Genomic DNA, 13,027 nt, shown 5'->3' on the forward strand with positions numbered 1-13,027 from the left:
TTATTAATATTTCGTGAAGAGCCTGGATTAAATTGGGCTGATCACTGAACAGGTGCAAAGGGACCTGCTTAATAAATGGAGTGTTTTCATGGCATCAACACAGTTATATTCTTTGTAGACAAATGAATGTGATTTAGTTTGTATGCATGAAGCGCAATATCTCTGTTGGCCCAGATGTTGATTAGCAATAGTAGAAGTGAGGGGGCCAATCTGAAAATCTGGATGGAAAGCTAAAGTTTTTGTTCACAATCAAAAATATTTATGGCTCAACTGGCTCAAAGGGTAAAAAATACTATGCTATTTAACCTCTTTTCCATAGATACCAAGCACCAGAAAAACAGTCCAGATTATGCAGCCTCAGCAGAATGAACAAAGAGTGGCAGTAATCTAATTTATGTGGTTAAAACTCTGCCACTGATATCTTTGCTTATCCTGACTGTTGGACTAAAAGTGTACAAGGATGTAAAACTATAAAATGAATATCAACCTCTGAGCATGCCCACCTTCGGTGTTAAAAGGGAAACAAAGGATACCAAACAAGCTGCAGTTACAGCTCTGAGTAGCGTTCTTTCCACAATAGTAAAAAACAAGCTGCTTTTCAATAATAGGGACAATTGTTACTGAGATCTGGGTTCTGAGGCCTCATATTAAATGTGAACATAAGCATCCATAAACAAGACATACCGACAGAATATAATTTAAACTATGGCTCCCTGTTCAGAGTCCCAGTGATTTAAAATTCATCACTAACCGAAACATTCAATGTTTCTGTCTCATAATTTATGCAGGTTCCAAAAGCCTGACATTGCTAAGAATCATGAGACTCATAGTTCTTTATCACTTTAGAAGAGCAGCAGTAATGAGGTGGAAAAAGGAGAGTTGAAAGCTTGCTGGGACTGAGGACAGATTGTGGGAGTCAGAAGCACCAAAAAATCTGAATGGGTACATGCAGCTTGATGCATTTGTCTGGGGTCTATTTTCATGCTGTAAACCCCTGAAAAGGATGTGGAGGAAAGAAGAGCCCAGGATAAAGTAAAAGCTAAGCTTTATTTTGATTTTAATGAAATAAAAATTTATCAGCGAGAAAACAATTAATTTTAATATGGTAAAGATAAACCAAGTATTGGAACACTTACACATTGCTGGTGGAAATGTTAAATGATACAGCCCCTTTGGAAATGTGATAGTTCCTCCAAATGCTAAATATCATCACCATGTGACTCAGCAATTCCATGACTAGGTATATGCTCAAGAGAAATGAAAATACATGACCACACAAAAATGTGTTCCTGCATGCTCATAGCAGCATTATTTATAATAGCCAAAAAATAAACAACCAAAATATTCATCAATTGATGAGGGGATAAACAAAATGTTGTATCCATAATATAGAATATTATTAGGCCCTAAAAAGGAATGAAGTACTGATAAATGCTACATTTTGCTGGAAAACATTTTGCAAAGTGAAAGAAGCCAGTCACAAAAGGCAACATATTATGATTTCTTTTATATTAAATGTCCAGAATAGGCAAATCTATAGAGACATAAAGTAGCTCAGTGGTTACTTAGGGCTTGGAGGTCCTTAAGGGTCAAGAGAGCGGAAGGGGATAATTGCTTATGTGGACAGGGCTTCATTTTTAGGGTGATGAAAATGTTCTTAAATTCAATAGTGGGAATGTTTGCATAACTCTGTAAATACAGGAAAAGCCACTGAATGGTGTACTTTAAAAAGGTGAAGTTTATGGTAAGTGAATTATAATGTCAATAAAGCAATTAAAGAAAAAAAAATATAGGAGTTCCCATCACGGCTTAGTGGAAACGAGTCTGACTAGGATCCATGAGGACACAGGTTCAATTCCTGGCCTTGCTTAGTGGATTAAGGATCCAGCATTGCCATGAGCTGTGGTGTAGGTCTCAGGCAGACTGGGCTCGGATCTCATGTTGCTGTGGCTGTGGCGTAGGCTGGCGGCTACAGCTCCAATTTGGCCCCTAGCCTGGGAACTTCCATATGCCACAGGTACAGCCCTAAAAAGACAAAAAAAAAAAAAAAAAAAAAAAAAAAGATAAATTGAGTAGTGATACCAAATACTGACTGCTTCAGAGAAGCTGTGACATGGGGAACAGTAGAAGTAGTACAGAATTTATCTTCTAAAACCAAGGTAATAATGAAGATGAATGGGCACTATGTAATTCTATCAGCTGGCAGAAATATAAACGTTTTCAGCCAAAGTTTAAACACTGTAGAAAAAGAAAAATTCAGATCATGTCTATAAGATTCAGGTTTAGTCTGAAGTGAGAAAAAACCTGCAACCACCCAACCAGATTTAACAACTCAGAGAAATCAACAAAACAACTGTTCTTTGAGCCTGTTAATTAGTAGTGTCTCTGTGCATTGCCTAATTTTGAGGCAATTCTTGATTTATTATTTTTTGTGTACACCTAAGAAATGTCTCTAATAAGAATGTGTGAGGTATTACTCCACAGGCAACTGTGAAGTGCATGCGTTACTTTGTGCATTACCATAGTCAAGATGAATTAACTAATTAGTTAATCGTTACAAAAGCCATTATCTTACCCAGGGGATCCTGGGTATTATTTTTCTCTAAGAATTTTGAACATAAAGGGTTCTGAATTTTAGAGTTTAGATTTTTAATTTTTTTCATTAAAGTATAGTTGATTTACATTTTTCCTTCAATTTCTGCTGTACATCAAGGTGACTCAGCCACACATACACATACAATATTTTTTTTTGTTTTTTTTTTTCATGCTATCTTTCATTATGTTCTAACCCAAGAGACTGGACACAGTTCCCTGTGCTGCACAGTAGGACCCCATGACTTATTTGTTCTAAATGTAATAGTTTGCATCTACCAACCCCAAACTCCCTGTCCATCCCCTTCTCTCTCTCCTCCCTGCTGGCAAATACAAGTCTGCTCTCCACGTCTGTGATCTATTGCTGTTTTGTAGATAGATCATCTGTGCCATATTTTAGACTCCACATGTAAGTGTTGTCCTATGGTCTTTGTCTTCCTCTTTCTGATTTACTTCACTTAGAATGAGAATCTCTAGTTCTATCTATGTTGTTGCAGATGGCATTATTCTGTCCTTTTTATGGCTTAATAGTATTTAATTGTATACATGTACCACATTTTCTTAATCCATTCTTCTTTTGGTGGACATTTGGGTTATTTCCATGTCTTGGCTATTGTGAATAGTGCTGCAGTGAACATAGCGGTACATGTATCTTTTTGAATGAATGTTTTATCTGGATATATGCCTAGGAGTGGGATTGCTGAATCATATGGTTGTTCTATATTTAGTTTTCTGAGGAACTTCCATACTGTTTTCCATAGTGGTTGTACCAATTTACATTCCTGCAACAGTGAAGGAGGGTTCCCTTTTCTCCACATCCTCTCCAGCATTTGTTATTTGTTGAGTTGTTAATCATGGCCATTCTGACTGGTGTGAGGTGATACCTCACTGTAGTTTTGATTTGCATTTCTCCAATAATTAGTGATGTTGAACATTTTTCACGTGCCTGCTGGCCATCTCTATGTCTTCATCTTCTTTTTTTTTTTTTTCTTTTAGGACTGCACCCAAGACATATGGATGTTCCCAGGCTAGGGGTTGAATTGGAGCTATAGCTGCTAGCCTACACCAGAGCCACAGCAACATGGGATCTGAGCTGTATCTGCCAACTGCACCACAGCTCACAGCAATGCCAGATCCTTAACACACTGAGCAAGGCCAGGGATCAAACCCGCCTCCTCATAGATATTAGTTGGGTTTGTTATTGCTGAGCCATGACAGGAACTCCCTGTATGTTTTCTTTAGAGAGATGTCTGTTGAGGTCTTCTGCCCATTTTTTGATCGGGTTATTTGTTTTTTTTCTTGTTGACTTGTATGAGTTGTTTGTATATTTTGTAGATTAAGCCTTTGTCAGTTGCATCATTTGCAAAGATTTTCATCCATTCTATGGGTTATTTTTTCATTTTTTTAATGGTTTCCTTTGCTGTGCAAAAGCTTTGAGTTTAATTAGGTCCCACTGGTTTACTTTTGTCTTTATTGTCATTATTCTAGGAGGTGGATAAAACAAGATGTTGCTGTGATTTATGTCAAAGAATGTTCTGCCTATGTTTTCTTCTAGAAGTTTCATAGTATCTGGCCTTATATTTGGGTCTTAAATACATTTTGAGTTTATTTTTGTGTATGGTGTTAGAGAATATTCTGATTTCATTCTTTTACATGTAGCTGTCCAGTTTTCCCAGCACTACTTATTGAAGAGACTATCTTTCCTCCACTGTATGTTCTTGCCTCCTTTGACATACATTAGTTGACCATAGGTGCTTGGGTTTACTTCTGGGATTTCTATACTGTTCCACTGATCTATATTTCTGTTTTTTTGCCAGTACCATACTATAGTGATAACTGTAGCTTTGTAGGATTGTTTGATGTCAGAGAGCCTGATTCCTTCTGTTCCATTTTTCCTTTTCAATATTGCTTTGCCTATTTGGGTCTGTGTGTTTCCATACAAATTTTAAAATATTTTGTTCTAGTTCTGTGGAGAATGTCATTGGTAATTTGATAGGGATTGCTCTGAATCTGTAGATTGCCTTGATAATATTAACTCTTCCAATTCAAGAACATGGTGTATCTTTCCATCTCTTTGTGTCATCTTTGATTTCTTTCATCAGTGTCTTATAGTTTTCAGAGTACAGGTCTTTTGTCTCTTTAGGTACATTTATTCCTAATATTTTATTCTTTTTGATGCACTGGTAAATGGGATGGTTTCCCTAATTTCTCTTTCTGATCTTTCATTGTTAGTATATAGAAATGCCATTGATTTCTGTGTATTAATTTTGTATCCTGCAACTTTACCAAGTTCATGGATGAGCTCTAATAGTTTTCTGGTAGTGTTTTTAGGATTTTCTAGGTATGGTGTATCATCTGCAAACAGTGATAGTTTTACTTCTTCCTTTCCAATTTGGATTTCTTTTTATTCTCTGATTGCCATGTCTAGGATTTCCAAAACTATGTTGAATACCATTGGTGAAAGTGGACATCCTTGTCTTGTTCCTGATCTTAGCAGAAATGCTCTCAGTTTTTCACCATTGAGAATGAAGTTAGCTGTGGGTTTTTCATATTTGGCTTTTATTATGTTGAGGTAGTTCCCCTCTGTGCTCACTCTCTGGAGAGTTTTTAGAAGGAATGGGCATTGAATTTTGTCAAAAGCTTTTTCTGCATACATTGAGATGATCATGTTTTTTATTTTTCAGTTTGTTGGTGTGGTGTTTCACATTTATTGATTTGCAGATATTGAAGAATATTGGCATACAGTTGCTCATAGTAGTCTCTTATGATCCTTTGCATTTCTGTGGTGTCAGTTGTAACTTCTTTTTCATTTCTAATTTTATTGATTTGAACCCTCTCCCTTTTTTTCTTGTTGAGTCTGGCTAAAGGTTTATCAATTTTGTTGATCTTTTCAAAGAACCAACTTTTGGTTTCATTGATCTTCTCTATTGTTTTCTTTTCCCCTGTGTTATTAATTTCTGCTCTAATCTTTCTGATTTCTTTCCTTCCTAATTTTGGGTTTTGTTCTTCCTTCTCTAGATGTTTTAGGTATAAGGTTAGGTTCTTTTTTTTTTTTTTTTGAGTTTTTTCTTCTTTTCTTAGATAAGATTGTATTGCTATAAACTTCCCTCTCAGAACTTCTTTTGCTGTGTCCCATAGGTTTTGGATTGTTGTATCTTCATTATCATTTGTTTCTAAGTATCTTTTAATTTCCTCTTTGATTTCTTCAGTTATCCATTGGTTGTTTAGTAGCATATTGTTTAGCTTCCAGGAGTTTGTGCTTTTTGCTGTTTTTTTCCCCTTATAGTTGATTTCTAGTCTCATAGAATTTTGGTCAGAGGAAATGTTTGAAATATTGTCATTTTTAAAAAATTTACCAACGCTTGATCGGTGGCCCAAGATGTGATCTATCCTGGAGAATGTTCCATGTATGCTAGAAAAGAAACTATATTCTGTTGGTTTAGGGTAGAAAGTTGTCCCTACTATTATTGTCTTACTTTTTATTTCATCTTTTATGGCTGTTAGTAGTTGCTTTATATATTGTGGTGCTGCTATGTTGGGCGCATGTATATTTGCAATTGTTATTATCTTCTTATTGGCTTGATCCTTTACTCATTATGTAATGCCCTTCTTTGTCTCTTGTGACCTTCTTTATTTTAAAATCTATTATCTCTGATATGAATTATTGCTTCTCCTGCTTTTCTGTGGTTTTCATTTGCATGTAATACTTTCTTCCATCCCCTCACTTCAAATCTGTATGTGTCTTTAGATCTGAAGTGGGTCTCTTGTAAATAGCATATATATAGGTCTTGTTTTTGTATCCACTTAGCCAGTCTGTGTCTTTTAGTTGGAGCATTTATTCCATTTACATTCAGTGTAATTATGGTTAAGTATGTACTTATTGCCATTTTCTTAGTTACTTGGATTGTTATTTTGGGTCTTTTTTCTTCCCTTCCTCTTTTGTTGTCTTCTCTTGTGATTTGCTGACCATCTTTAGTGTTATGTTTGAATTGCTTTTTCTTTTTTATGTGTGTGTCCATTATAGTTTTTGATTTATGGTTCCTGTTATGTTTTTATATAACCATCTATATGTGTGCAGAATTATTTATGGTTGCTGGTCTCTTAATTTCAAATGTATTTACAATGTTCTGCATTTGTCCTCTCCTCATGCTTGCTAGTTTTGATATCTGTCAATGGGTGATTTCCTACTTTTATATTATCTTTGCCTTTACCAGTGAGCTTTTTCATTTGTAATATTCTTGTTTCTAATTGTGGCTTTTCCTTTTCTGCTTATAAAAGTTCCTTTAGTTGTCATAGAGCTGGTTTGGAGGTGCTGAATTCTTTTGGCTTTTGCTTATCTGAAAAGCTTTTGATCTCTCCATCAAATCTGAATATGAGCTTTGCTGGGTAGAGTAGTCTTGGTTTTATGTTCCTACTCGTCATCACCTCAAATATATCTTGCCACTCCCTTCAGTAGTTTCTGCTGAAAAATCAGCTGTTATCCTTATAGGGGTTAACTTTTATGTTATTTGCTGCTTTTCCCTTGTGGATTTTAATTTTTTTCTTTCTATTTAAATTTTTATCAGCTTGAATAGTATGTGTCTCACTGTGTTGTCCCTTGGGTTTATCCTGTATGGGATTCTCTGTGCTTCCTCAACTTGAGTGAGTGTTTCCTTTCCCATATTAGGGAAACTTTTGTCTATAATCTCTTCAGATACTTTCCCTGCCATACTCTCTCTCTGCCTTCTCCTTCTGGGACCCCTATTGATGCAAATGTTGGTACTTTTGACCTTGCCCCAGTGGTCTCTTAGACTTTTCTCAGTTATTTTCATTATTTTTTCTTTTCTGTGGGAGTGATTTCCATCACTTTGTCTTCCATGTTTCTTATTTGTTCTCTGCCTCCATTATCCTGCTATTGATTCCTTCTAGTGTATTTTTCATTTCAGATAGTGTGCTATCCATCTTAGTTCTTGCTCTTTAAATCCTCTACCTCTTTATTTAACATTTCTTTTAATTTTTTGATCTCTGTCTCCATTTTTTTCCGCAATAGCCTGGATCATCTTTACTATCATCACTCTGATTTCTTTTTCAGGTAGGGTTGCCTATCTCCTCATCATTTAGTTGTTTTTGTGTATTTTTGTTTTGTGTATTCCTTTGTCTGAAAGCTACTTCTTTGTCATCTCATAATGTCTACCTTTCTGTTTATTGTCTCCTTGACAGCAGGTATGTAGATGCAGCAGCAGGTGCCCAGTTCTGGAGTTCTCAGGGGTGGTAGTGGTTCATGTGTACCTAGAGCACATGGTGGTAGCAGTGGTATCACAACACTCTCCTGGGGTTGGGTGGCTGCTAGGGATGGAGTCTATAAGGAAGATGGCAGTGATTCACAGTCACACAATTGCTTTTGCCGCATGTGGGGGCAGCAGTGGGTCCTACAAACTGTCCTGCTACCAGGCAGCTCTCAGGGCTCTTTCCTGTAGCTGGCATTGTTAGCAGCTGCTTCTGCAGTCCCTCCCTTTGCTGGGGAGGCTCTGGGGCTGCTCTCTGTAGCTGTAGGGGCAGGCAGTGCTCTGCAGTTACTCTTCTTGTTTGGTCACCCTAGGAATCTCTCACTGTAGCCCCAAGAACAGGGGGGGCTGCTCCCTAACTGTTGCTAAAAGACTCTCCCTGTAGCTGCAGAATGCACACTTCTGGCCATCCCTTCCCCCGCCTTGCTGCTGGCAGGAGTGTTCTTTATAGCTGTGGCTTCCCATGGCTCTCTTGGCACAGAAGGAGCACCATTGGATTGGGCCCCCATGGGGCTGCTAGACAGAGCCGCAGAGCTTGTGCCTCTCCTGGTCGGACAGTTTGCAGCTCCTCTGGAGAGCATGCACCAGCTGCCCTCTCCTGGCTCTTCTGGCATGTAACAGGTGCTGCTAGCACAGGGGCAATTGGCAGAAGCCCAGGAGGTTGTGTTATTCCCCCAGGCAGTTTCTCCACCTGCTCCAAGTTCTCTGTAGTCCTAATGGCGGAGGTGAGGGGAGGCTGCTTCTTAGCTATTGCTAGGCAGCTCCCAGTGTGGCTCCCAGAGCTGAAGCAGACAGTGTCCTGCAGCCTGGGAATGCATACAGGGAACAAGGTTGTAGTGGTGGATCCCACTCCTTCCCTCCAGCACCCCTGAACAATGGTGCCTAGCCTCTAAGCCTGACTGGGTTGCCTCAGCTTATGCCCTCAAATGTGGTAGCCATATACTTTAGTCCCTTCAGGCTTTTCCTGTGTAGCCAACCCAGTTTTTTTCCCCCATATAGCCAGCCCCAGCTCTCTCTTTGAGTCTCATATCTAAGGCCAGAGTTTTAGTTTCTGACACCTGCTGGCACCCACATATGTTTGCTTAGCACTAACCCGTTTGTGGAGGATTGTTTCCATTTTAACTGCTTCACATTGATTATCTAGAGTTCCTCCTGTCTTGGGTGATGATCTCACTGGTGGGGGAACTTCCCAGGGTGCAGGAGCTTTTCCTCTTTCCAGCTCCCTCCTAGAGTGCAGGTCCCATCTTGCTTCTTTTCTCTTTTTCTTCCCCTGTCCGGTTTCATGAAGTTTTTCTTGCTCTATCATAATTCTGAGGTTTTTTGTCAGCTTTTAGCAAATTTTCTGTGTGAACAGTTCCACACATAGATACATTCTCAGTCTATTTGTGGGAGTAGGTGAGTCTTACATCCTACTTCTCCACCATTTTCCTCAGGAATTGAAGTTCCTTATAATGTTCTTCCTGTTACAACAGTTATGGAGCTAAAACTTGAGTCCGTGAAAAGAGAAGTATTCCCTTCCTCTCCTACCTTCCTATGTGTAGTATAGCTCTCAAATACACTAGTTCATAAAGCAGTGATTAGTCCAGTGTGGGCCATCAATGGGATCATATCATAGTTATGATAATTATAATGTAAACAATAATATACAAGTGAAGTATAAGTTAATGAAAGGCAGGAACACATATGTTTAGTTAATTTCACTCAGGTCACTCAGGTGGGTAAGTCTCCAGAGACGTTTGAAAGGAGCTTGTATGATGAAAAAATTGATGAGGAATATGATCAGGAATATAATTCAGATCATATATTAAGGGATGTATCTGAACTAGTATGCATATGACAACTTTGCATACTGCAGATCTGCTAATTCTCCAACTTCAGTCAAGTTATTATAAATAATAAATAATGTAGTTGATTTTCTACATTTTCTCACAGGTTATAATGCTTATTCTCATCTCTGATGGGAGGAGACCTAGGAACTCAGAGCTGGTCAATCAGTTAGCTTTCCTTTAGATGGAGCTTTCTCAATCCCCAGCATTTGTTTCATGGAGACTAAAACAATCTGGAAATGGGCCGATGGAATTGGGAGCTATCATGGAATCCTAACTGAAATGTGTTACAATTATTTGTGCTTTTGTATTTTATGAACTAAATCTTGTGGGCCCAATATACTCATAAAATTATGCATAAGGCTAATATGTCAACTTTCTAATCAGGATAATAGGCATTTATAAGCTGTAATAGCATATTTATTTGATAATCTCAGTATTAATTGGGATTTTTTTTTCAGATACCTTTCTTTCTGGGTTGGAAGGACTTGGAGTAATATGTCTATAATGAGGGTTTTTGGTAAAATACAGAGCTTGCTAGAATTCTTGTGCCCTGAATGAACATTGATAAAGACAAAGGAAATTAGAAAGTAGGTTAAAATAGTAGATCTAGTTATGGGGTTTCAAGCATGTATTTTGGTTCTTGGGAATGAAAATTGAAAGATTTTCTGCGAAAACCTTCAAACACAGTTATTTATTATTATTTTCCAATAAGTGCCTGCATTCAATCTTCTGATCTAAGTGCTGTACGCCTTTAATATTTTCATGTTTCTCTGGGACTGGTTTGGGTTTCTTTGTCTTTTTAGAGAGGCTGGGCTCAGGTGAAGCTGGCTCTATAGATCATTTAGACCTGTCCAGTTCCAAGCCAACTTGAGGAAAATTTGGCCACAGGCCCAAATGACCAAAAAGAAATACTTATGAATGGAAATTTAAAGTTGTTTGTGGAGCCAGGTGAAATCACCATAATTTAATCACATACACAATTTTCTTTTTCTTTCTTTCTTTCTTTCATGCTTTTTTTTTTTTTTTTTTTTTTTTTTGCTTTTTAGGGCTGCACCTGAGGCATATGGTAATTCCTAGGCTAGGGGTCGAATCAGAGCTACAGCTGCCAGCCTATGCCACAGCTACAGCAATGCCAGATCCAAGCCATGTCTGTGACCAACACCACAGCTCACAGCAACACAGGTTCCCTGACCTACTGAGTGAGGCCAGAGATCGAACCTGCATCCTCATGGATACTAGTCAGATTCGTTTCCATTGGGCCACAATGGGAACTCCCTAGCATGGCATTTTTAAGAGAGAAAAAATTAGTGATACAATAAGGTCTTAGAGTAGAGTCTAAAGGTAAGTGAAGGTAGAACTAAGTTGGAAAAATCAGTATGAACTCCTGACCTTCTGACCCTCCTGTCTTTTTAAGGGCACTCTTCCTTTTTTTCAACAAAGTGACCTAAATCATCTCTGGCGTCATCCTGGCTACTCAGGTCATTAAATGAAACATTCTCCTGTGCACTTTCGTTTCCCCTATTTTTGAACTCAGCATTATATTCCACTAAAAGGAAAATTTTTTACATGGGGTAGAACAAGAAAAGATGCCCTTGGAATATCTTATTATCATGAGAAAACTATGATTAATTTAGATAGATATTTGTTAAGTGTTTATCTGGAGAAAGTGGTCAGCATAGATAGAAGGCTGTGATATGCCCAGTAGTGAAAATTTGATATTAAAAGGGGATAAAAGGATTAAAGTCAATTAGAATAATGATTTTAGAAGTAGTCCTGGGGTCATGTTGGTACTGTAAAGAATAAGAGAATTCAGAACTTTTAAAATGTAATTTTAATACATAAACTACAGTTTATGGATTTCTGATGGTGTCTACACAGTAGGTTATATATCAACTAGTATAAGTTAGATAATTCCTACACTGGACTACTGATAGACCACTAGGCTGTAAAATGTAGACTTTAAAAATTTGAGGAATAAAAACTTAATTATGAGAATGCTGAGTGGGAAGGAGTAAGGGGGCATTAAAGGGGCAATTTATCATATAGAAAAAGGGATAGCATAAGTGGTATTTTGCAGAAATAAAAGGAGTCAGTTTACACATTTAAAATAAATTTTAGAGATTTGGCTGACCTTTGGGAGGAGGTAGAGAAGAAAAAAAATAAGCAAAACTATGGAATAGTTGGCATTCTTTTGGCCACAGAAATGAAGGCAGTGAAAAACATAGTAAAGGTCAAACTAAATGGAATTATTAACCTGATAGAGGGTGAATTGTGTATATTCCAATTTTGTTACAGTGGTGGTGAGTCCCAATTTCCATGCTAATGGGAATACAATTGAAAGAAAAATCACATTTAAGTGCTGTTTGTTGATAAGTGAGGATAGACGTTGTCTTTTTTTTTTTTTTTTTTTTTTTTAATCTAGATGTCTGGTCTAGGACCAATACTTCTATGGGAGACAGAAAAGTGATGACATTTGGGGAGTCTGAGTTATGTACAAAAAAGATGAACATAAACCATGACACATCATGAAGCTTCTAGGTACTCCTATTCTCTCTACTCAAAGTAGTGGAGATTTCAAAGAATATAGACAATATATATTGTCTAAGCATTGCACTTGTTGGCTTCACTGGTTGGGAGAATCCCTTAGGATCTCAGCCTGGAGAAAGACTGGGTCACTTGGCTTGAGTTGAGAGTAATACAAATGAGCAGGAGGGTTTGGGCCCATCGCTGAAAACAGGGTGAAACAGAACAGGGGAAGAATAATCACAATGTCTTTTAGTAAGTCTTCACTATCAAATATCAAAAGGCAAAGCCATAATAGATGTGTAGGCTCCTCAACCATTGGCAGGTAAAAATTTCATCTCCTCATATTACAAGTGGTCATGAGTCCTGATAAGGTGAAGTGATTCACCTAAAATCACCCAGGTACTTTAAAGGCAGAGTGTGCCCTTTGGCTTTTCAGCTCTGTAACGTTAACAAAGAACAAGCAACTTCAGTCTGTCAACAGATGAGTGGATACAGAAGATGTGGTATGTATTACAACAAAATATTACCCATCTGTAACAAAGAATGAGATTTTTCCATTTACAGCAACATGGATGGACTTGGAGGGCATTGTGCTAAGTGAAGTAAGTCAGAGAGAGAAAGACAAATAACTATATGATGTCACTTATACATAGAATCTAAAAACAACAACAAACTAGTGAATATAACAAAAAGGAGATGACTTAAGAGCTATAAAAGATAAACTAGTGGTCATCAAAGGGGAAGGGAACAGAGGGGCAATAGAGGAGTGAGGGAGTGTGAGGTACAAACTATTGGGTGTAACAGGCTCAGGGGTAT

This window comes from Sus scrofa, chromosome X (assembly GCF_000003025.6).
Source record: "Sus scrofa isolate TJ Tabasco breed Duroc chromosome X, Sscrofa11.1, whole genome shotgun sequence".
Lineage (NCBI taxonomy): Eukaryota > Metazoa > Chordata > Mammalia > Artiodactyla > Suidae > Sus > Sus scrofa.